At 45.2% G+C, this 23,204-nt stretch overlaps 1 long non-coding RNA gene across 2 annotated transcripts in view; it reads left to right on the forward strand.

Moving 5' to 3' along the window:
- The first annotated feature begins 48 nt into the window (after positions 1 to 48).
- LOC132438996 (uncharacterized) overlaps positions 49 to 23,204 on the forward strand; it is a 49,933-nt gene continuing 26,777 nt past the window's right edge. For both annotated transcript variants that reach the window (XR_009522258.1, XR_009522257.1), the window contains exons 1-2: positions 49 to 364; positions 1,945 to 1,997. This is a non-coding gene — a long non-coding RNA (uncharacterized lncRNA). The remainder of the gene's footprint in view (positions 365 to 1,944; positions 1,998 to 23,204) is intronic.

Genomic DNA, 23,204 nt, shown 5'->3' on the forward strand with positions numbered 1-23,204 from the left:
CTAACTGCACTTAATTGCCTCCTTTGTTATATTTTATTATGAGGGGGACTGGTGTGCACCTGTATGGCTTTTTTTTTCCCCCAAAGGCGCACTCCTTAACAAAATGGCCTCCAGCTGGAACTCTGGCAATGATTGCTCATTGCTCACGTGATTTATTCTCGTTGAAGGACATTTCCCTTTAAATCTGGCCACAGCCGGGAGTTCCAAGATCTGGCGTCCCACAGTCTCTAGCCTGGTCCTTTTCCCTGACTGCCCGACCAGGAGGCTGGGCTGAAGCAACTCTTTAAGAATATGTTACTCTTAAGTAACTTCTAGAAAGTGGTCAAGTTGAATGAAGAGAACTAGAAAAAGAGGGCCAAACCGGGTAAGTCAATTGCCTTCTGTGATTCTCAGTCCCCCAAGCAAAGGTAAAGTTGGTTGTTGGTGGTTTTTCCATTCTTATCAGCTCAGTCTTGGAAGAAGCTTGAGGAAGGGTAGTGTGATTGCAAACCGTTTAAGTTGGTGTCATTGCTAAGCATGTAAGTCACCCTCACCAGCCCACCACGCTCCACAAAGCAGCCTTGCCTCTCTCATCTCCACACCCAACTAGGGGAGAGGGCGAGTGACTTACCTCGTCAGTTTCCTCCCTAAACAAGAGGATAATAAAAGTGCCAACTTCATGGAGTTGCTATGAGCATGGAGCAAGTTGGAGCAAGGCAAACGCTTTATGCAGTGGCTGGTGCATAAAAAACAGTACAGGAGGGCTGATAGAGCACGGGGCATTTTAGCACCAAGTAGCTGAAAACTCCTGCTCAAATTGGCTAATTAATAATAAAAACAGTAGGGATATTTATCATTTCATGTAACAGGTGTTTTGTCACAGCCTGCCTCTGATTCTCTGGGACTCTGCTCTGCCATGTCCCATGAGCTGACCTCATCCTAAAACCAGTGCCAGATGATGGCTGCAGTGCCAGACAAGGGAATGACGGGATTACCATAATCAGTTTTGATTTATCATTTTGGTGAAATCAATATTGAGACGGCAACTAGGATAATGCAGTAAACAGTAAAACAAGCATTAATCTCAGTTTTTTTTTTTTTTTTTTTTTTTTTTTGTGGTACGCGGGCCTCTCACTGCTGTGGCCTCTCCCGTTGCGGAGCACAGGCTCTGGACGCGCAGGCTCAGCGGCCGTGGCTCACGGGCCCAGCCGCTCCGCGGCATGGGGGATCTTCCCGGACCGGGGCACGAACCCACGTCCCCTGCATGGGCAGGCGGACTCCCAACCACCGTGCCACCAGGGAAGCCCTAATCTCAGTATTTTTTAAAAGTAGCCGTTCCCCAAAACAACCAGGCCCCTTCAATTCAAATTGATGGGACCTGAGCAATTATGATGCCTGCCCTGCAAACCAGGGCCATTAGACCGTGGGCTCGTCAACACCGGGGACCTTCTTGTCTCACTCACTGCTCTATCGTCAGTGTCTAGCACAATGCCTGGGCATAGTAGATACTCAATAAATGGCAACCAAATGGGTAAATTGATAGATAAATATTCTATGGCCACGTCCATTGGGAAGAGGGTTGCCTTATGCTCTAGTATGAGTTTATTTTAGCTCCAAGTGTTTGATCACTCAGACATCTTCCCTCCTCAGGTGCCCAGCTGAGTGGTCCTCAAAGTGTGGTCCCATACCAATCAGTATCAGCATCACCTGAGAACCAATTAGAAATGCAAATTCTCAAGCCCCTCTCCAGACCCACTGGATCAAATGTGTGTTTTCACAAGTGCTCCAGGTGGTTCTGATGCAGAAAAAATTGAAAACCACTGGTCTAGGTTGAGCTCTTACTTCACTGAGCATCAATTAAAAAAGACCAGGAGATGCAAAGATGATGATAGCTAACACTGGACTTTACTATATGCCAGGTATCGTGCTTCACATGAATTCCCTTGTTTATTGCCCATTTTACAGATGAGAAAACCAAGGCTCAGAGAGGAGAAGCAACCTTGCCCAAGGACACACAGGTCAGAACCAAGGTTGAAACCCAACCTAAGCTCTTAAATGCATGTTTTCATATCTGTGGGAAAGACAGGCAGACAAAAAGACAATCATAATATAATGTAAGATAAGTAAATGCAGGGCATTGTGGAACTCAGAGGAAGGCACTGCTACAAGACTACAGGGGATGGCCATTGGAGGAGGCGACAGTTGAGCTAACTCTCAAAGAATGGCCAAAGGGGTTTCCAGCAGAACAGAAGTTCAAAAGCCCGGAGTCTACAGAGAGAATGGCAAGTAGCTCAGCATGGCTGGAGAGAGGCTGCGAGGGGAGGATAGATAAGATGGTGAAGGCTGGGGAGAAGGCCAGACCAGGTCAACAGGGACACGCAGTAAGGAGCCCATGGTAAGAAGTTTAAACTTTCTCCTGAGGGCAGTAGGGAGCCATGGGAGAGATCTGAGCTGGAGGGTTACAAAATCAGATTTGTATTTTGTTGCAGGCATATCTAATAATGCAAACTCAATTCAACTAATATTCATTGGATTCCTTGAGTGACCTGAACTACTAGATACCATAAAGTATCATCATTTTGTTTTTAAGACTCTTTAACGAGTGTAAGAAATACTCAGATGAAACCTCTAAATGGCACTGGTCCGTAAAAAAATGCTTCAATGCTTCTTCCCAAGCGTCGTAAGTGTGAATTTGGAATTTTGTCCCACAGTCCATCCAGATTACCCACATCTATGAACCAAGGCTGTGAGATCTTGAGTCAGTTACTTTACCTTAGTTTGCTCATCTGTAGAATGGGAATAATAATGGAACTTAACTCAGAGACTTGCTGAGAAGGGTAAATGAGACAACGCATTTATGGCTTGCTAGCATGGTGCCCGGCAGGTGTTGAGTGCTCAGTCAGCATTATTGATGAGGCTGGTGACACCTGTGCAAGGTAGAGTGTACGTCTTCTCTTTCAAGGGCTTAAAGCCCATCCAATCTTTGGGACACCCTTAAGCCGCATCCCTGTCTTTCCCCGTCCTGGTAACCACTTGTCTGTCTGGCTCATCCAAGAAAAGAGAAAGGAGGGAGGAGAGAGGGAGAAAAATGCCGATCTTCCCTGGTGTCCATCCCCTTCTAAAATAAAGTAGAATTGGGGGTGGGTGGGGGAGGGAACTCAGATCTGCCTTTGACTTTCCTTGGTTGTATCTACTTGTACTGTTAGCCAGGTTGCTATAGTAACAGATGCTATGGCTGCCCCGCCTCATTGCTCCTCAGTCCAGCTCTGAGTTCACCGGTACTGATAACTTCCTACCTCAATGATCCCTCCATGATTTGCTTTTCTTCTTGGTGGCTTCCTCCAGGGGCTGTGAGAACTTGTTCAGCCCCCATGCAGGGCATCCTGGAAATGCCTGAAAGTTCATGTCCCCAGAGGCTACCCTCAACCAGTGAGGGGTGGAAAACGGTGGATAAATATCTCAGCTTCGCCATCTTTTGGGGTGGGTCTTCCGCATGCTCCCACAGTGTCCCCAGCAAGACTGAACCCAACTGCCCCAGTAGTAACACTCAGAAACACACTCTCCCTCATTCACGCTCCCGGGGACCCCTTCCCAAATAAACAACCTGCGTCCAACTTCTTGTCTCAGGGTCTGAATCTAAAGCGCAAACGTCTGTGTCTCACTTAGGGTTCTCTCAGGGAACCTCGCTTGTGCCAGTAGTCTAATAGAGGAGGATTAATATGGGTAGTGGTTTTAAAGGTGCTGGAAGAGCTGACAAGGCAAGCATGTGACAAGGAGGCCATCCAGAGATGAGACACAGAAGGAAGCCACAACCACTATTAGGGCCAGACAGATAAAAGGAAGAGGTGGTGTTACCAGACCAGGGAACCCGGTGGTCCTGTGGGAAATGGAGCGCCATGTGGGGAGGTGCGGGAGGGGAAAGACTGCCTGAGGGCAGCTGTGGGGACGGGGGTCCGGAAGCAGTGTTTTTCTGCTGATGGGAGGGAAAAATATCGTGGTGCCAGAGCCTTCCACTGGCTGAAGCAAACCAGGAGCCAGTTGGCAATGGAACCTGGGAAAGGCAGTGTGAAGGGCAGCATGGAGAGAGGAAGTAGGAGCAAATAGGCAAATGCCCAGCACAGTCCAAGACCCTGCTTTAAGAGAGAGAAAAAGAAAAAGCAGGGAGCAGCTTTGGTCAGGGACCCATCCCCTCCCCTGTTTCCACAGACAAGAGCACATCTACTATGGTCTCTGAGACAGCCCTGTCACCTTCTGTCTCTTCAGGACAGAGGAGTGGTTAAGGACACAGGCTCTGGGTCCAAGGGCCTGGGTTGGAATTCCAGGTCACTTCACTTCTCCCAGGCTCACTTTCACATCCATAAAATGGAGCTGAGAGTGGAATCCACCTCCTGGGGTTGCTACGGGGATTTAACAGCACACTCCCTGCAAAGCAGTTAACACGGTGCCTGGCGCATAATAAGTGCTGAGTAAATGTTCACGTTTATCAGAACATTATGAGATTCAACTGTCATTTGAGTATTTGGAAACTGATTAAAATTCCTGCTCAGACCTGTTTCTTCTTCTCTTAACCACACAAACCCCCAACTTCAAGTCTAGAATCTGAGACTCTGCCTCCAGTCTCTACTTCCCTGCCTTTAAACAACAAAAATAAAACACCAAGGAACTTTTCCACTTTCACAGAAGTCCTGCCAGAACCCAGGGAGAAGCAGCCTTCTCCACCCCTCTTGGCTCAAAACCCTCTCTCCACAGCCCCTGTCCCCTCCCTCTCTTGGCCAGTTGTTCACAAGTAGCTTAGCAGTTTTGAGGACACAAAAACAGGAAATTGTGCACCAGTCCTGACTAAGGCTAAAAAACTCATGTGCAAACTCTGCAACATACAGATTTCTTCAGCTCACACAAAAATAGGGCCTTGAAAAATCAGGTCCCCTAGCCAAGATCTCTGGATTTGCTTAATCATGCCCTTTGCAAAATTATAACTTCTTTAACCATAAAGAAGAGATGGTGAGAAAGAGGGAGGCGGGAGGTGAAAGGTTTTAAGTTAACCACAAGACAAGACAGGAAATTCTGGAATGGGGGCTGGTGGTGATGTTTCTTTCATCCCTCGATGCCATAGCAGCCTTGGATAGCAACTCTGGAAAAATGACCAAGCCAGGAATTTTTTTTTTTTTTTTTGCTGTTGACTCTGACTCAGAGGGAAACGTAGGCTTCTTCATTCAGGGGCTAAATAGAGACTATTGGATCCAATTAAATAAAAAAGAGAGAGACTATCAGAGACTATTAGAGACGAGAAGCAGAGAGACTCTGAATCGTCTCCATCTGACCCTTTATTTGACGCAGACAGCAAACATTTGGTGAGGGCCTATTCTGCCCTTGTTCTGTACAGAGACAAGGAGAAAGACAGAACAATTTTAAATCTAGAAACTCTTGCTAATATAGCTGTGATATGTATAAAGCAGAAACCCCCAGGTCTAGAAGGAGAAATAAAGAAATCCACCGTGGTAGTTGTAAGCTTCACCATTCCTCTATCAGTAACTAATAAACAAACCAACAAAAGCAAATTAGTAGGAATTAAAAAAAAAAAATTAAAAACAAAATTTGACCAGCACTATTTACACAGTTGGTTGAACTGACATTTATAGAACAAAGCAACCAATAACTGCAGAATATATAATGTTTTTGAAGTACATATGGAATATTTACCAAAATTGACTGTGCTGGCCATACAGTAGGCCTAAAATTTAGAAGATGGGGCGGGCAGTGTTTGCTGTTAGATTGGATAAGAGTATCAGAAAGAGACGGAAATCAAGGTTGACATTGAAGGACTCGGTGCTCTGAAGTCAAGGGTGACTGGTTCATGCTGCATAATTACCATTTTGGAAAGATGGTGTGTGTGTGTGTGTGTGTGTGTGTGTAGTAGGCATAAGATAGTCCGGAGTATTTCTATGTGTGAGTCAACCTGGGAGTGAACCTGTGTCCAACTGAACATGAACCAATTATTCAAACTTGGTTTCTGGAATATTCCCAGGGTGAAATAAGTCCCTGGTTTTATCATCGTCTTCTCAGTTTAAGTGTTTGCTTGTCTTGTGAACTGGGTTGACATTATCTGTTTCAACTTGGAATGGTGGACACACAGAAATAAATCTATGAAAGTCCCATGACGTTGACAGACACTTCTGAAAAAAGGAGTGGATGACCCGATTCCTGGCCGCCTTTATCAATGTGGGATTGGTTTATTCATTGACCGATTGAGTATCAGTTGTGAGTCTGGGCCTGGGAGAGTGGTAAAAAGAAAAGCAGAGGACACTCCAGTATGGCTAAGGAGGGGTCCATTCCCAAGGCCATATATCAAGGAAATGCTGTAGGAAATCCCACATGCATAGTTGTGTGTCGTACCCTTGTGTGATATGTTTGGAGTAGTAATGAAGAACATTCTAGGACTCAGTTCTTCTATGAACTATCCCTAAGACATTGGGCTTGTATAAAACATCACGTCTCAGTTTCTTCACTGTAAAATGGCAGTGATTTTGACAATACCATCATTGTAGAAGTAACCAGATGAAATTCCCAGCCTGCTCAGAGCAGTACCTGGGATTAAGTTAGCACAAAATTAGCATTTGCAGCTCTTATCGTTATGCTGCTTCAAACATTTTTATCCTTTTAAAAAAAAATTTGTGAAATCATATATTTCTTTAAAGATTATACTCCATTTATAATTATAAAATATTGGTGATATTCCCCACGTTGTACAGTACATCCTCGTAGCTCACTTAATGTTGGATTGGCCCAAAAGTTCTTTCGGATTTGCTGCAAGAGCTTATGGAAAACCCGAACGAAATTTTTGGCCAGCCCAATACATAATGTTTTATACCTCTTAATCCCCTACCCTTCTATTGCCCCCCTCCCTGCTTCCCTCTCCCTACTGGTAACCACTACTTTGTTCTCTATATCCGTGAGTCTGTTTCTTTTTTGCTATATTCACTAGCTTGTTTTTTGTTTTTGGTACGCGGGCCTCTCACTGCTGTGGCCTCTCCCGTTGCGGAGCACAGGCTCCGGACGCGCAGGCTCAGCGGCCATGGCTCACGGGCCCAGCCGCTCCGCGGCATGTGGGATCTACCCAGACCGGGGCACGAACCCGTGTCCCCTGCATCGGCAGGCGGACTCTCAACCACTGCGCCACCAGGGAAGCCCGTGCTTGTTGTTGTTTTTTTTTTTTTTAATATTTATTTATTTGGCTGCATTGGTCTTAGTTGCAGCAGGTGGGATCTTCATTGTGGCATGTGGGATCTTTCAATGCGGTGTGAGGGCTTCTCTAGTTGCGGCGTGCGGGCTTAGTTGCCCCTCGGCATGTGGGATCTTAGTTCGCTGACCACGGATTGAACCCATGGCCCCTGCATTGGAAGGCGGATTCTTAACCACTGGACCACCAGGGAAGTCCCTGTTGTACTTTTTAGATTCCACATATAAGTGGTATCATACAACGTTTGTCTTTGTCTGGCTTATTACACTTAGCATAATGCCCTCCAAGTCCTTCCATGTTGCAAATGGCAAAATTTTACTCTTTATTATGGCTGAGTAGTATTCCATTGTGTATGTGTGTGTATATATATATATTTATATATACACCACATCTTCTTTATCCATCTGTTGTCAGATACTTAGGTTGCTTCCATATATTGGCAATTGTAAATAACGCATGTGATTGTAAATACATGCATTGGGGTGCATGTATCTTTTCAAATTAGTGTTTTTGTGTTTTTTGCATATATGCCCAGGAGTAGGATTGCTGGGTCATAGGGTAGTTCTATTTTTAGGTTTTTGAGAGCTCTCCATGCTGTTTTCCATAGTGGCTGCACCGATTTACATTCCCGCCAACAGTGTACTTAGGGTTCACTTTTCTCCACACCCTTGCCGACGTTTGTTATTTGTGTTCTTTTTGATAACAGCCATTCTGACAAGCGTGAGGTACATCTCATTGGGCTTTGGATTTGCATTTCTCCGATGATTAGCGATGTTGAGCATCCTTTCATATGCCTGTTGGCCATCTGCATGTCCTCTTTAGAAAAATGTCTATTCAGGTCTCCCGCCCATTTCTAATAGGGTTTTTTGGGGTTTTTTTTGTTTTTTTGATGTTGAGTTGTATGAGCTATTTATATATTTTGGATATGAACCCCTTATCAGTCATATCATTTGCAAATATTTTCTCCCATTCAGTAGGTTGTCTTTTTGTTGATGGTTTCCTTCGCTGTGCAAAACTTTTAAGTTTAATTAGGTCCCACTTGAAATCATATATTTTTAATGTTAGGGGAGAATAAAGATAAAACAGCCCATGATAATCCCATCTCCCTGACTCAGTCTTATCATTACATAGTCCTTTCAGATATTTTTTATATAGATTATTTCATACAAAAGTACCTTGCATACAGCAGGTAATCAATAAAATGCATACTGACTGCCTGATTGTCCGATTCAATGCAAACTATTTTGTGTTATGCGTTGTGTACCTAAGTTATATTACGTATGATATGATGATATTATAATTATAGCATGTACATTCCCCTTATGTTTTTTCGTAAGCTGTGTGATCATAATTTTTATGGCCTTAGGATCTCTCATGTCAGCACATGAGCTTGGCTAAGCCGTTTCTCTTTTGCTCATGTCAACGCACGAGCTTGGCTAAGCCATTTCTCTTTTGCTGTCGTACGTAGAATTACTGCAGATCACTCTACTTTGGACTCTACCACAGTAAACAGTTCTATGTATTGTGTTCTGCCTTTTTTGGAAATTTCTTAAGATGATCGTAGACTATGGAATTAAACATCCCAAGCTAAACCTTTAAGTTAGCTGAGCAGGGAGTCCCAAAAGATGAAACCAAAATGGGACTCCTTCCATAAGGTCAGGTTGAAATAAAATGAGCTCTACAAGATGATAAAACTACGTATGATCCTATCTTCATTCTGAAGTATTGCTTTTCACTCTTTGAAAAAACATTGTATGAAAACCTACAACTCCCTCAACACGGATCAATAAAAGGTAAGAGTAGTTAGACGTGTTCATAAACAAAAACAACGGCACTGTCACTCTTAGTAGGTATGTGTTTAAAAAAAGAGCTCGTCAGACCTCTGGTTAATCCAAAGACTGGCTTTTAAAAGCTGCGGAGAAAGATTCTCAGCCGTGTATTGTGTTTCCTGAAGCGGAACCCCTAACATCTTAGGATGGGTTGGGTGGATAAGTTTCTCTCTCACGGTGCTGGTAAAGCAGAGAGGAAGGAGCGATCACAGCAATCTGTTTAAGTGAGAGCCGCTTCCTAGTGATGCGGAGACAGCCAGCTGCGCCTTGATGGTTATTTGTCACAGCAATGATGGGTGCAAGCCTGGTGGTGCAGAGTCTCTGGAACCAGGCAGCCATGGGCATGAAAAGCGCCTTTGCCACTTGCTACCTTGTGACCGAAGGTACCTTAGTAACTGACCGAGGCAGGGTTCAGTCCCAAATCTCCCTGGTTCTGAAGTCCCTGGGCTTCCACAGGTAACACTACGCTCTCTCCAGATTGGTTGTTCTCCTATTTTGGTTGATTCCAAAGTTTAGTGGAAATGGGAAGAATGAAAGAGGGAAGGCCAAGGAGAAGGCTGTTGCTGTGCCTCCTTGAGAGAAGATGGTGGCTGAGGAGGTGGTGAGAAGTGGCTGTTTTCAGGACTTACTTGAATAAAATGTAACACGATAGTATAATCGATGTGGACCTGAAAGGGGGCTGAAGCACACGGCCTAGCAGGTAATAGTGCTCAACAGATTGGTTCATTGGCTCCCAATGGATACCAACCTGGAATTGGGAGGTTTTGCTTTTCACAGGAAAATCTGCAGGTTAACAAGAGTATCTTTCTCCCCACACCGTCTTTTCTTATTTCATCCCATGAATGATGGCCTTAAGGTAGGGTGAGAAGAAAAGAAAAATAGGTAACCTGAGAATAAAACTACTGATTCAGTGATAGTTACATGTCCACTCTCTGTATTTTATCCTATTGAATCTTCAAAGGAGCCCAATGAGGTGGGGATCTTCTCCCCATTTTACACATGAGAAAACAAAAGTAAAAGGAGTTTACAGAATTTGCCGGAAGCCACAGAGCTGTTAAGTTTAAAAAAAAAAAAAAGAAAAGAAAGAAAGGCAAGGATTCCATACGGGTTTGTTTGATTCCAAAGTTTACAGGCTTAATCATGAAGCTGTATTGCTTCCTGCCATGTTAGTGGGAAGGAGGGAGATTCAGGGGGAGGGAGAGAGCTTCGTTCTTCTGTCTGCACGTTACATAACTCTTTCGGGATCAGTTTAAGGAAACGGGCCAAACCTCTGTTGCCAGCCTGTGGCTCCAGCCCGCTCAAGTTCTGTGTTTTCTCTTATAAATGTAAGAACACACAACAGCCCCTTGGGGTGGGAGGGGGGAGGGGTTGACACTTGTCACCCAGCATTGGGGAAGTTGATCGTTTTAGGTCCTTTTTAACTGTGTGAATGCCTGACACTTGACATTTGGGCAAAAGGGGAAATAAAAAGTCCCCAAAAGGCTGCCTGGGTCCTGCGTGGCTGATTCCTTGCCAAACAAGAATCCTCCCTTGGCTGTCTTCCCTCAGAAATGATTTTCAAACTACAGTTTTAAAAACAATTCCTTTGGGGAATTAAAAAAGCAATCATGTTTTCGATAGAAAATTGTTGTGTCAACAGAAATGCATGAAAAATAAAATCACCAATTTCCCTATCACCCAGAGAAAAGCACTGTTAACAAATGAATGCTTCCTTCTTTCTTTTCCCTTATGCATATAGACCTTTTTTTTTTTTTTTTCCTGTATGCGGGCCTCTCACTGTTGTGGCCTCTCCCGTTGCGGAGCACAGGCTCCGGACGCGCAGGCTCAGCGACCATGGCTCACGGGCCCAGCCGCTCCGCAGCATGTGGGATCCTCCTGGACCAGGGCACGAACCCGTGTCCCCTGCATCGGCAGGCGGACTCTCAACCACTGCGCCACCAGGGAAGCCCCGGGCATGCATTTTTTAAATCAAACATTGTATTACCAGCACTTCCCCATGTTTTCAAATTTAAAAACTTGTAAAACGTGGTTTTTAGTAACTACCTAAGAGTCTACCCCAATGATTATTATAACATATTTAATCATTTCTCCATTGGTGGACATTCCTTTGTATCCTATTTCAAGCAACATTTTCTCCCTAGGAATGTTTTGCCTTTATACAGGTATTCTGGCCCTATCCTACCAAGCAAACAATTTTAATTTCCCATCAAAATCCTTCTAGGCTTTTCTACATCAGAATAGTTGGGATGCGAATCAGAGGAGTGATCTCAAATCACAAGCAAACCCCATGCTCTACCATAGAAGCAATGGCCTGTAAGAGGAAATCAAAATGCCCTTTTATTGAGCTTTTCAGTCACCCCAGTTAAAAGCCAACCAACAAAGAACTTTCTCTTGCCTCCCCCCGCCCAGGCCTTTCTGTAGCCTTATGTTCCTCTTTCTCTTTGCTTTGATTTCTGTCTCTTAACCTCCCATTTACCCCTCAAGATGCTGTCATCTCTCCTCCACTCTCATTGCCCTGCTGCAACTGTCCTTGCAAAATGCCAGATGCATTGTCCTATGCTTTCAAGTAATTTCTAACTGCACAAGTGATAGAGAAAGGCATTTTCCTAGTTAAAAATAATTAACAACTTAAAGATAGATTCCCTGGTAACCACTTATCCCTCATCTTGGAAACTTTCCCCTCCAACAAGGGTATTTAGCGTTGCAAGTGTGGTGATGGGGGAGGGGAGCAGTTTCCATGTCCTATCTACACATACAGAGAGACTGAGAGGGGCGGAATGAGAGGGAGATGGAAAAGGTGCCAGGTAGTATTTGTTTCGTTTGGAAGTCTTTTAGTGTAGCTTATCTTTCTAAGTGATCCTTGTGTCTCCACAGCTCAGATATACAATGGACCAGAGTTTATTTACCTGTAACTCTACTGATGGACATTAGGTGTTTACTGTCACAAACAAGGAGGCAACAAAGAGTACTATTGACCCTCTTCCTCTGGGCACTTCTGTGGGAATTTTACTGCTCTAGGGAAAATACCGAGAACTGGACCTCCAGGCCACTGAGCTGAGTACTTTTTCCTGATAACGTGCACACACATTGACATCACCCCCTCCAAGGTGGCAGCGCCAATTTACATGAACAGCCTACTTCAATCCTTCTACACTGGGCTCTTCAGTAGCGTCGTGCAGCAATACTACCCCATCTACTGCTTTTTAAAAAACTGAAATATAGTTGGTTTACAATATCGTGTTAGTTTCGGGTGTACAGCAAAGTGATTCAGTTATATATATATGTATTTCAGATTATTTTCCGTTATAGGTTATTACCAGATATTGAATATAGTTCCCTGTGCTACACAGTAAATGCTTGTTACTTATCTATTTTACGTATAGTAGTGTGTATCTGCTAATCCCATATTCCTAATTTATCCCCACACTCCACTCTCTTTCCCCTTTGGTAACCACAAGTTTGTTTTCTATGTCTGTGAGTCTGCTTCTGTTTTGTATATAGATTCATTTGTATTATTTTTTAGATTCCACATATAAGTGATATCATATAATATTTGGCTTTGTCTGACTTACTTCACTTAGTATGATATTCTCTAGGTCCATCCATGTTGCTGCAAATGGCAATATTTCATTCTTTTTTATGGCTGAGTAATATTCCTCTGTGTGTGTGTGTGTGTGTGTGTGTGTGTGTGTGTGTGTGCGTGTGTGTGTGTATTGGACAATTGGGTTGTTTCCATATCTTGTCTATTGTAAATAGTGCTGCTGTGAACACTGGGGTGCATGTATCTTTTTGAATTAGAGTTTTCATCTTTTCTGGATATATGCCCAGGAGTGGGATTGCTAGATCATATGATGGTTCTATTTTTAGTTTTTTGAGGAACCTCCATACTGTTCTCCATAGTAGATGCACCAATTTACATTCCCACCAACAGTGTAGGAGGGTTTCCTTTTTCCACACCCTCTCTAGCATTTATTATTTGTAGACTTCTTGATGATGGCCATTCTGACCGATGTGAGGTGATATCTCATTGTGGTTTTGATTTGCATTTCTCTAATAATTAGTGATGTTGAGCATCTTTTCATGTGCTTGTTGACCATCTGTATGTCTTCTTTGGAGAAATGTCTATTTAGGTCTTCTGCCCATTTTGGTGGTGTTTGTTGTTGTTGTTGATACTGAGTTGTATGAACTGTTTGTATATTTTGGATAATAAGCCCCTGTCGGTAGCATTATTTGCAAATATTTTCTCCCATTGCGTAGGTTGTCTTTTTGTTCTCTTGATGGTTTCTTTTGCTGTGCAAAAGCTTTTAAGTTTGATTAGGTTCTATTTGCTTATTTTTGCTTTAATTTCTTTTGCCTTGGGAGACTGAGCTAAGAAAATATTGCTACGTTTATAGCCAAGAATGTTCTGCCTATGTTCTCTTCCAGGAGTTCTATGGTGCCATGTCTGATACTTAGGTCTTTAAACCATTTTGAGTTTATTTTTGGATGTGGTGTGAGGGAGTACTACCCCTCTACTTCTTATTCTACTTCTTCCTGTTGCTTTTTCATTCTCCCAGCCTATCTTTTGTAAATCCCCTTTGCAATCATCCTCTACTCTGTCCTGAAGTGGCTCTTGCCTGGAATTCCTCACTTCTTTCTCTACCTGAGCAATCTCTTATATCCCATGGCTTGCACAACCAGCTCCTTCAGGGGGTCACAGACTCAAATATGTATAGGAACCAGGCGGGTGAAAGAAATAGTGGGGAGTCCATGAACCTCTCCCCTACCACCCAAGCCCCAATTCACCCCCAGCTCCAGCCATTGCTGCTTTCTTGGAATCCACGTCTAATACTCTCAGATAGTTTTTTCTTTCAAAAGAAGCTGGAAATCTAGATTGGTATATAAATGCTCACATTTTTCAAGAATAGGAAATTAATTTAAAAGAAATTGTAACCCCATGTGGTCCACACAACACACCTCTGAGGATGATTCAGCTGCTAAGATGCCAGATGGGAACTTCGACCTCAAATAGTGATATAATCACTCCCTTTCTCAAATCCCCCTTTTCCTTCCTTGGGCCCGTCCCTTATCCCATTGGTCACTAATCCTCTGATTCCGCCTAAGAAATTGTGCCAGAATTCGGCCCACGCTTCCATCCTCACTGCCGTTGCCTTAACTCCGAAGCTCACCAAATCCCCGCCCTGCCTGGGCCTAGAGCATCCTCCTTGGCCCACCTTTGTGCTATCCTCCTCGCTGTTCTAGAGTGTTCTCAAGCCCACCTCCACCCCCACCCCCCACCCCCACCGCAACCTGCTCAGAGTTTTAGTAGCGTCACATTGCTCCCAAAGCAAAGTTGCCAGCTACGGCCACGTTGAATCAGCATTTGGCCCAGCATTGTAAGATCTGACCCAACATAACCAAATCAGATTTCATATAAACCTTCAGATATTGGGCTTTTCCTGAAAGATCTGCCTGGCTGGCAGCACTGGGTCTGCAGCTTCACATGGAATTAATTACCCGGAGCCCAGCAGTGACTGTCACCATGGAGAGTTGGGGGCTTTGCCCCCGCCCCTCTTTTCTCACCCTGACCAGCCTCCTGTACCTGTGTTACTGGCTGGCCCTGAAGGCGTCTGCCAGCCCTGAGCCACAGGCTGAAGCCCACGCTGTTAGCTGCGCATGAGACCCTGTGCTATCTGGCCCCTCTGCCCCCAGCCTAAATTCCCAGCCCCTCTTTTCGACTCCCCTTTTTGTTCCTGACTCACAAAAAAAATTGTTTCTGACCTGAATCTAAGCACCACTCAAATACCATGACTGTTTTAGTTACTTAAACCAAGGTAGACGCACTCCGTTCAGAGAGGTCGTACGTTTGGCTCCATAAATCTCTCTTCAAATCGCTAATGAAGTTGAGCTTGCTCTAGACAGTGCGTTTCAGGTTTAAGAAACTCCTCCTGAAGTTAGTTCTCAGGAGGACCCCACTCAGCTCTGATTCTAATGGAAGGAGACTGAGGGGCTGACAGACAAAGTCACACCTACTTCATGTAACACCCCAGGAGGAATGTCCTGAAAATCATCATGCAGTAAAAATGCAGCTCACCTTCCTGCAGGACACACACACACACACACACACTCCTTTTAACTAACTGGTCTTCTTCCTTGATATACGCATTTAATAGTAGGCATGAGCATTGTTTCACTACATGGTACTTAGTTACAAATAAGTCATTCATAATGACTATCAAGATTATTTTTGTAAAACGAGATAAAATTGTTTTAATTTGTTTCAAGATGCTTTGAAGTGGTAAATTCTACTCGATGCCTACCCCATATCCAGTCTCCCTTCTTTCTTATTAACAGAATATCAACTTTAAGGGGGGTGGGGGTGGGGGCTTTAGAAACTTTAGCTTTAAAAACTACATTTCCCAGCCTCCTTTGCAAGTAGACGTGGCCGTATAACATGGTGCTGGCCAATGAGATGTCAGAAGTCATTGGTTGGGGGGCCTTCTCAAAAGGCTCCTTAAAGTTTGGGGGTTGGGTGGGTAGGGGGGTGGTCAAGACTCAGGTGATCTCTTTTCCCATTCTCCTTTTCTGCTACCTGAAAAACTATGTGACTATGAGGAAAAGACCCAAAAATTTAGCCTTAAAATCTATGCTACACCAACATGCCTCTGAATTTCTTACTAAACGGGAAAAATAAATCTTATTTAAGCTGCTGATATTTGGGTTATCTCTTAAAGGCAGGTAAACTATATTCTATTCGAAGCTACTTTGAAGGGAGGAAAAAAAACATTTTTCCCTCTGGCTAGCCCACCAAAAATCACTGGAAGGGACTAATTAAGGAACAGCTGAAATGATATTACTTTATTCATAGCAAATATTTCAAAATTCTTAATGTCCTGTTTCACCATTTTTTGGTCTTCTGGCTCAAATGTAGTCCAATGTGAAATTTAGCAACTGTGCATATAATAAAGGGTGATGTGAAGAACTGACCATCTGAAATATTTAAACCCCAATTTTTATTTCCATTTTGGCCGAAAGCAAGATGTTCCTTTCGGTGGTAAGAGGCCCTCAATCTCCCACTTTACTCTATGTGACTTAACCTGATTGCATTCCCACTGACGTTCTGGATTTTTCTGTAATCTCCTTTCCTTAATAAATTCAAGATGGCCCCACACATCGCAAACAGTTTATAATAGTGTTACTGTTTCTGGGCTAAATTGGGGATGCAACCCTGGCCAGTAGCTATGTCTGTGGGTATCTGAATAATTGCTTCAATTCCCCACTTGTTTCTGAGTGAGTGTCGGCCTGACCTCTGGGCACGGCAGATCATTACTCACAGTCAAACTGAAAGTTTCAACGCTAAATGTGACCGTGTGTGCTATATCTGCTTTCTCTCTGGCCGATTATTCAAATACCATCGAGTTGAAGTCAAGTTGTTCCAGAGTGCACTGAATCTTTGCCCCAAAGGTCCCCGTAGGAGTCCTTCCTTGAAGAGCTTCCTTTGCTGTATTGTAATCTGTTTCTCAGTGAATATGTGATGATTGGATGCTTTCAGCCTGATTCTTTTCTCCTGCCTCATGTCCCCTGGAGATCCCGCTGCCTCCTTATAAAAGCCATGTGTATCTTATCTCCTCCAGCGCAGTTGCTAAAACCAGAAAGCGGCCTGGAAAACATTTCCCCAAACTGTACTGTTTTTCATCCTTTCTTTCTGACACCTCCAGATAACTTGTTAGCATATTGTCTTTCCCTGCTTAGCATTGCCCCAGTGGGTGTTGGGGGACTGAGTGACATCACCCAGGAATTTATAATTAGAAACAAAAACGCCTCTTTCCAAATCTATAACACCAGGAGACAACTGGAGAGATTTTTAGAAGTTGTTGGTGAAACCCCAAATGTAAAAGGGCTTTTCTGATCAGGTGGACACTCCACTGGCTTTTAGGACGCGACCAGGAAACCACTGGGAACAAGCGGCAAATAATCTTTCCAAGTGCTGATTGCAGTGCCACATGCCAGGGTGGACACTCAAGACCTGGGGTTAGCCTTGGACACTTGGCAGGAAATGTCACTGGGATCTTGGCTCTCCCCAGGCAAAGCTGTGTTTCTCGAAGTTCCTGGAAATCTCTGAGAAGTGGTCTGAATTTCTGCCACTGCAGAGTTGGAACACAGTGACTTTTGATTATTGAGTTTTCATTTGTTCAACCAATTCTTACTGAGGGCCTGTCTCAGCAAGTCTTATGCCTGGGGCCTTAGCTGCTACCACCCAGAGTTCTGGTCTTTTGCTATGAATAATATGACCAGAGCTCTACTGTCTGATACATTAGCCGCTAGACACATGCAAGTATTTAAATTTAAATTAACAAGGGACTTCCCTGGCGGTCCAGGGGTTAAGACTCCGCACTTGCACTGTAGGGGGCTGGGTTCCATCCCTGGTCTGGGAACTAAGATCCCGCATGCGGAAAAATAAAATTAAAAAATCAATACATTTAAATTAACAAAAGGTAAAGGAAGCTACAAATTTGTCTCCTGGGTTGCCTTGGCCACATCTCAAATGCTCAATAGCCACGTGGGGCTGATGTTACCCTGTTGGGCAGCACAGATCTAGAACATTTTTATCATCATGGAACGTTCTTGTTGGACAATGCTGGGCTAGAGAGTCTGACTTGCCTGGGACACTCCTGGATTACACCTATTGACCAGCTGTAATCAGTAATAGCACCTTCTTTTATTCTCAAGGCATAAATAATAATTTAAGAATGGAAATGAACTTGGCCACCACCTCCTGGCAGCCTCCCTACGCCAGTCTTTGGCAGGACTTCGCTGCGCTGAGACCCCAAGCCCTTTGCTTTGATGAAAAAGTTGGCAGTGTCAGCAAGCCCCTTGCCTTTTTTCCTGATTCTCTCGCACCTGTCAAATCCAACAATGTTTATTGGAAAAAAGAAAATCCCAGTGAAGAAATTGTCAGTTCTCCCAAAGTGAATGATCTGCTCGTAAGCAGTTTCGGTTTTGGTTTTTCGTTCCCCATGCCCCAAAGACCTCAGCTTGGCCCCATTTGCCCTGAAGGCTGCCGGTGGGTCACACAAGAATGGGAGATGGGGAGGCAGGCTTTGCCCACCGCGGCCGCCAGGCCCCGCCTCTATGCCAGGGACCTCCGCACTCAGGCCCCGCCCCCAGCTGCCTTCCCTCCTGGCCTTGGCCCCTACCTGTCTCGCCCAGCAGAGGGCACCTGAGTTTACTCTTCTCTGTAAGGAATATTTACACAATCGTTGGGGATTTTTTTTTTCTTCCAGTGTTACTTTTTTTGTGAGTAGCAATCCGAGGTGCCAGATAATATAGGTCACTTTAAGGACATGTCATCCAAACGTGGAGATGAGAGCCGTTGGGGCGGCAGGCGGCTCGTAGGGAACCGCACACTCGCCCCCGCGGACGCAACACCGCAGCCCCCGTGTCCGTGGCGCAGACACCATTTTGCAGAACTAAGGAAGGAGGTCCAAACCGTCTTCCCTTCAATCCGTGCCGCCCCTTGGGCCAGGCCTGGGGGGCTAGCGGGCCGCCCCCAGGAGCTCCCCGCTGATGCTGGCTTTGCCCTTTGGGGGCGCCCTGGAAACAGTCTTGCATCTCACACCCCTGCCAGGGAACAAAATGGTGGGAACTGGAAAGGGGTGGCTGCAGGGACCGGAGGTGGACCCGTATACAAGTTGCTTAGCTGCCCCTCCCTGCACCATCAGGCCGCATTTCAGTATCTATCTGTCCGTCTGTCATCTAGCATCTCCCTCTCTTTCAATCTCTTTTTCTACCCCTGTCTCTATCTCCTCCTCCCCCATTTCTCTCTCTCCCTCTCTCTCCTCCACCAATATCCCTCTCAATCTCTGTTTCTCCCCCCCACTCCCTCTTTTCCAGTTTCTGTTTCGTTCTCTCTCCGTCCCCCCCACCCCCCATCTCTCTCCTTATTCTTCCGGCAGCATTCTCTGCTGGCGTCTTCCGCTCTCCCCACGGAAGGGGGCTGGAGTCCCAGCTGATCTGATGTCTGCTCTGGGCTTCTCAGTGTTCGTAATTCATTGCTGAGCATAGTTTGTGATTTATTTTTCTGTATCTAAGGGGTGAGGTGCTGAGGCAAGTTTGGGTTTGGGTTATTTTTTTCCTGTTTTGGTACCTCAAACATAGGAGGTTCAAAAGCTCCTTTCTAAATGGACGTTCACTGCTCTTTTCAAGATTCCCAGACAACTTTTTGAAAGGGCTTCTCGGTGGCAAACCCCCAGGACTACTCTGTTGTACCTTCTGGGAAGAAGACAAGCCTGCGGCTGGGCTCCTGGGCTCTAGTTGCTGGGCGATTTGTCGGCGGCATCCTCAGTGTCCTTTTCTGGAATAATTGCGCCTTCCTTAAGGAATAAGTAGGACGGTGCAGGTAAAGGGCTTCGGGAAGGCACATGGCATGGATTCAGTGAACTGCAGCGAGTGCTAGTTTATTATTTCTTTGCCACGAGCTCCCTCCAGGAGGCTAGAGCTTGGCTTCTGAGCACAAGTGCTTGACGGAGGGAGCTTTGTGTCCCCTGAACCGAGGAGTCCTGCGGGAGAGGTTTGGCCCTACCTCACCTGCGACTTCCTTTCTGTGACTTTGTAAGTCAGGGCTTTGTGATTCAGTTTCTCTTTGAATAAAACAAATGCTCTTTACTTACCACTCCTCCCATACTGTTGATAAAACACACTCAACACACCTTTATGGAGCCCTTATGATGAGCTAGGTTTAGAAAGAAATACCCGGTCACTGCCCCACCTGGCATGGTGAGGGTGCCTGGGGCAGCGCCCGTGTTCGCCTCAGTGCTAAGGGCACGTCCTTCTGTTCCCCAGGTGTGCTTGGTTGGGTGACAAATAAGGTCACTCTACAGAAAACGTAACACCAGGCCTGGGTAAGCTCAAAGTCAGGTGTAAGAGGCAAAGATACATTGATAGATGACGGAGAGATAACTGATAGATAGGAGAAAAATAGATGATAGATAAATGGATGCATAGATAGATAACTAGATAGACAATTGATTAGAGACAACAGATGAAACAGATAGATAGATAGATAGATTAATAGATGAGAGAGACAGACAAACACACGGGAGATTGAGAGAGCTAGACCTAGACCGGGCATCACATCCTACCTGCAGAGCTGAGTAGCTCTGTGACCGTGGACAAATCACCTCCTCTCTGCGTCTCCATTCTTCATCTGGAAACCAGGGATCACTGGGTGGTACCCATCTCTGGGGCTGGTGGGCTGACTAGCGGGCAGGTGCTTTGGCCTGTGCTCATGCACAATCGGCTCAAGTTTTCTCAGTGGGCAACCGATCACATGGTCGCGGCTCTAGCGAAGAAGGGGTTCACCCCCCCAAGAAAGAAAGAGAACATCTCAAAAGGAAATAATTGTAGCATACAGTGTTGTGTGTCGTGTCAGGAAATAGAATTCTATTTTATGGTTTAGTACATTTTTCTTTTGGAGTTCATCTGGGGCTGGGGAGATGGGCTCTACTGTCAGATTACGGGTCATCTAAACTGACAACAACACAGCAGGCCAGGAGGGTGAGGGCTAGGGTGGAGGACGTACACCATGCAACAGGGGAAAGGATGATGGCGTGATGGCTTCTGCCTAAGCTGGGTGACAGGAGAGGGACAGGGACAGGGGAGGCAGAGAAAGTGGCCTTCTGAATAGGAGCCCAGACCTCCTGCCATGTCCTGCTCGCACATACCCCCAAACAGAGCAGATGAGGCAGAGGCCAAAGGAAGCACGGTTTTCATTTCAGAAACATCCACGTCTCCTGCTCCACCAACTCTCCAAATGCCTTTTTTTTTTTTTTTTGGCACTACATGTGGCAAGTGGGATCTTAGTTCCCCAACCAGGGATCGAAACTGCTCCCCCTGCAGTGGAAGCATGAAGTCTTGACCACTGGATCACCAGGGAAGTCCCCAGATGCCTTCTTGAATTTTATTATCCCAACCCCCCAACCCCTGCCCCACTGAGGAGGAAGCCAGAGCCCAGGGAAGCTGGGTGATTGTGACAGCCACAGGCCAGAGGACCAGTGTTTGGACTCTCCTCCCTCTCTAAGGCTTTCCTGCCTCTGATTACTTTCCACCTTAGGTCAAGTTATGGGGTCCTCATAGCTGAGATTTGTCTTACCTGCTTCTTAAACCTCAGCTCAAACTGCCTTAAGCAAAATAGGAATTTATTGGCTCATATAACTTAAAGATCTAAGAGCTGATAGCTTCAGGCATGGCTGGATCCAGGACTGGGGCTCAAACCAATATCCACCAAGTTCATCTCTTTTTCTGCTTTCTTCTGTGTTGGCCTCACTCTTGGACGGGTCCCCTTTCCGAGGTCCCCCCTTGGATAGGGGACCTATCCAAGAGTAACTTGGTACTCTTGGACCAAGTAACTCTGGTAACTTCACATTAACATTCTCTCAGCTATAAGCCCCAGTGGAAATAAAACACCTCTTTGCCAATAAATCCAGCAAAAGTCTTGGCTCAGGTCTCATCTAACTAACTTAGACCATTCGTGAACAGATCAATTTGCCAAGCCTAGGTACTAATGTCCATCCCTGAAGACAGGATTCAGGGTAAGGCCCCCAAAACCCACATGAGCTGCAAGTTGGGGTGGTGTTAGTCAAAGGAAAATGAGGGAGCTTTTTACTCAAAGAACGGAAAGTGGATACTCTGTAAACAAAATATATGGATGTCCATCGCATGCAGTAAGGGCTCAATACACTTTAGCTATTAAAGGGAGCACTTGACCAAAAGTTAAAGACCTTAGGGGATCATTGAAGCTCCAGAATCATACCTTTAAGCCGGTGGTTCTTTATCTTGGGGGTTCTTTGTCTTAAAACTCTTCCATCCCTGAGCCCCACCTTCACGGGTTCTGATTCAGTTGATCTGGGGTGAGGTCTGCCCAGCACCGGTTATTAAATGCACCCAGGAGAACATAATGTGTGGGGCTGAAAACCACTGCTTGAAGCTAATACACACGCTTGGCTGGTGCCCACAAACTCTCAGCCATGGGACCACCTCCTTTAAGACCCAAGGAATTATTAGGAAGTAATGATTATATGGGATGCTTCAATGCAGAATTTTAAAATCTCTCCACATTATTTCTTCCAGTGTCCCATGTGCTGAAACCAGACTTTGGTGGTAGCTAAAAAAGTGCAAAGTGGAACAGAGCTTGGGTGTGTGAGAGTGTGTGTGTCCCTTGTGATTATACAAAACCTTACCTGGAGTGGTTAAATCAGCAACACAGATGACTCAGAAACTTAACTAATGCTGAGTCATATGCCTCCTTGTTTTTCAACTCTCTTCCCCCTTCCTCCACCTCATGTCATCCACAAACGTCGGATAAAAGGTTGTGGGTATTTAATATCATCAATGACAGACGGGCGGACATCATGTGCCTCCAGAGATGATATCCTGAGGATACAGCATCTTCTCTGCTCCGCACTCCAGCCAAGAATGCACAACCTATACCTAATCAGACAAACACAACTTGAGGAACATTCTGTTATAATGGGGTAGCAGTCAGGGGAAGGATGGTGGTTTTCAAAAATGCTAATCTCACAAAAAACAAAGGAAAACTGTGGAAATTTTCTGGATCCAAGGAGGCTAAAAGAACATGACAATTAAATGCGAACCCTGCCCCTAGACAGGACTCTGTACTGGCGGGGGGAATGTCAAAAGCAACAGCACAGGCTAACTGAGGAAACTGGAATATGGACGATAAATTAAAGAGTTGTATCAGGATAAATGTATGAAGTTGTTAAATCTACTGTGGCTGTGTGAGAGATTATCCCCATTCTTAGCAAATACATACTTGGAATATTCAGGAGAAAAGGGCCATGATGAATGTAACAGCCACAGATGGTTCAGGAAGAAAGTTTGTGTGTGTGTGGCAGGGGGCGGGGAGAGAGAGAGAGAGAGAGAAACCGAACAATCAAGTAAATGGAGTAAAATATTAATAATATTAGGGGCTTCCCCGGTGGCACAGTGGTTAAGAATCCGCCTGCCGATGCAGGGGACATGGGTTCGAGCCCTGGTCAGGGAAGATCTCACATGCCGCGGAGCAACTAAGCCCATGAGCCATGGCCACTGAGCCTGCGCTCTGGAGCCCGCGAGCCACAACTACTGAAGCCTGTGCGCCTAGAGCCTGTGCTCCGCAACAA

This window comes from Delphinus delphis, chromosome 15 (assembly GCF_949987515.2).
Source record: "Delphinus delphis chromosome 15, mDelDel1.2, whole genome shotgun sequence".
NCBI classification, from domain to species: Eukaryota; Metazoa; Chordata; class Mammalia; order Artiodactyla; family Delphinidae; genus Delphinus; species Delphinus delphis.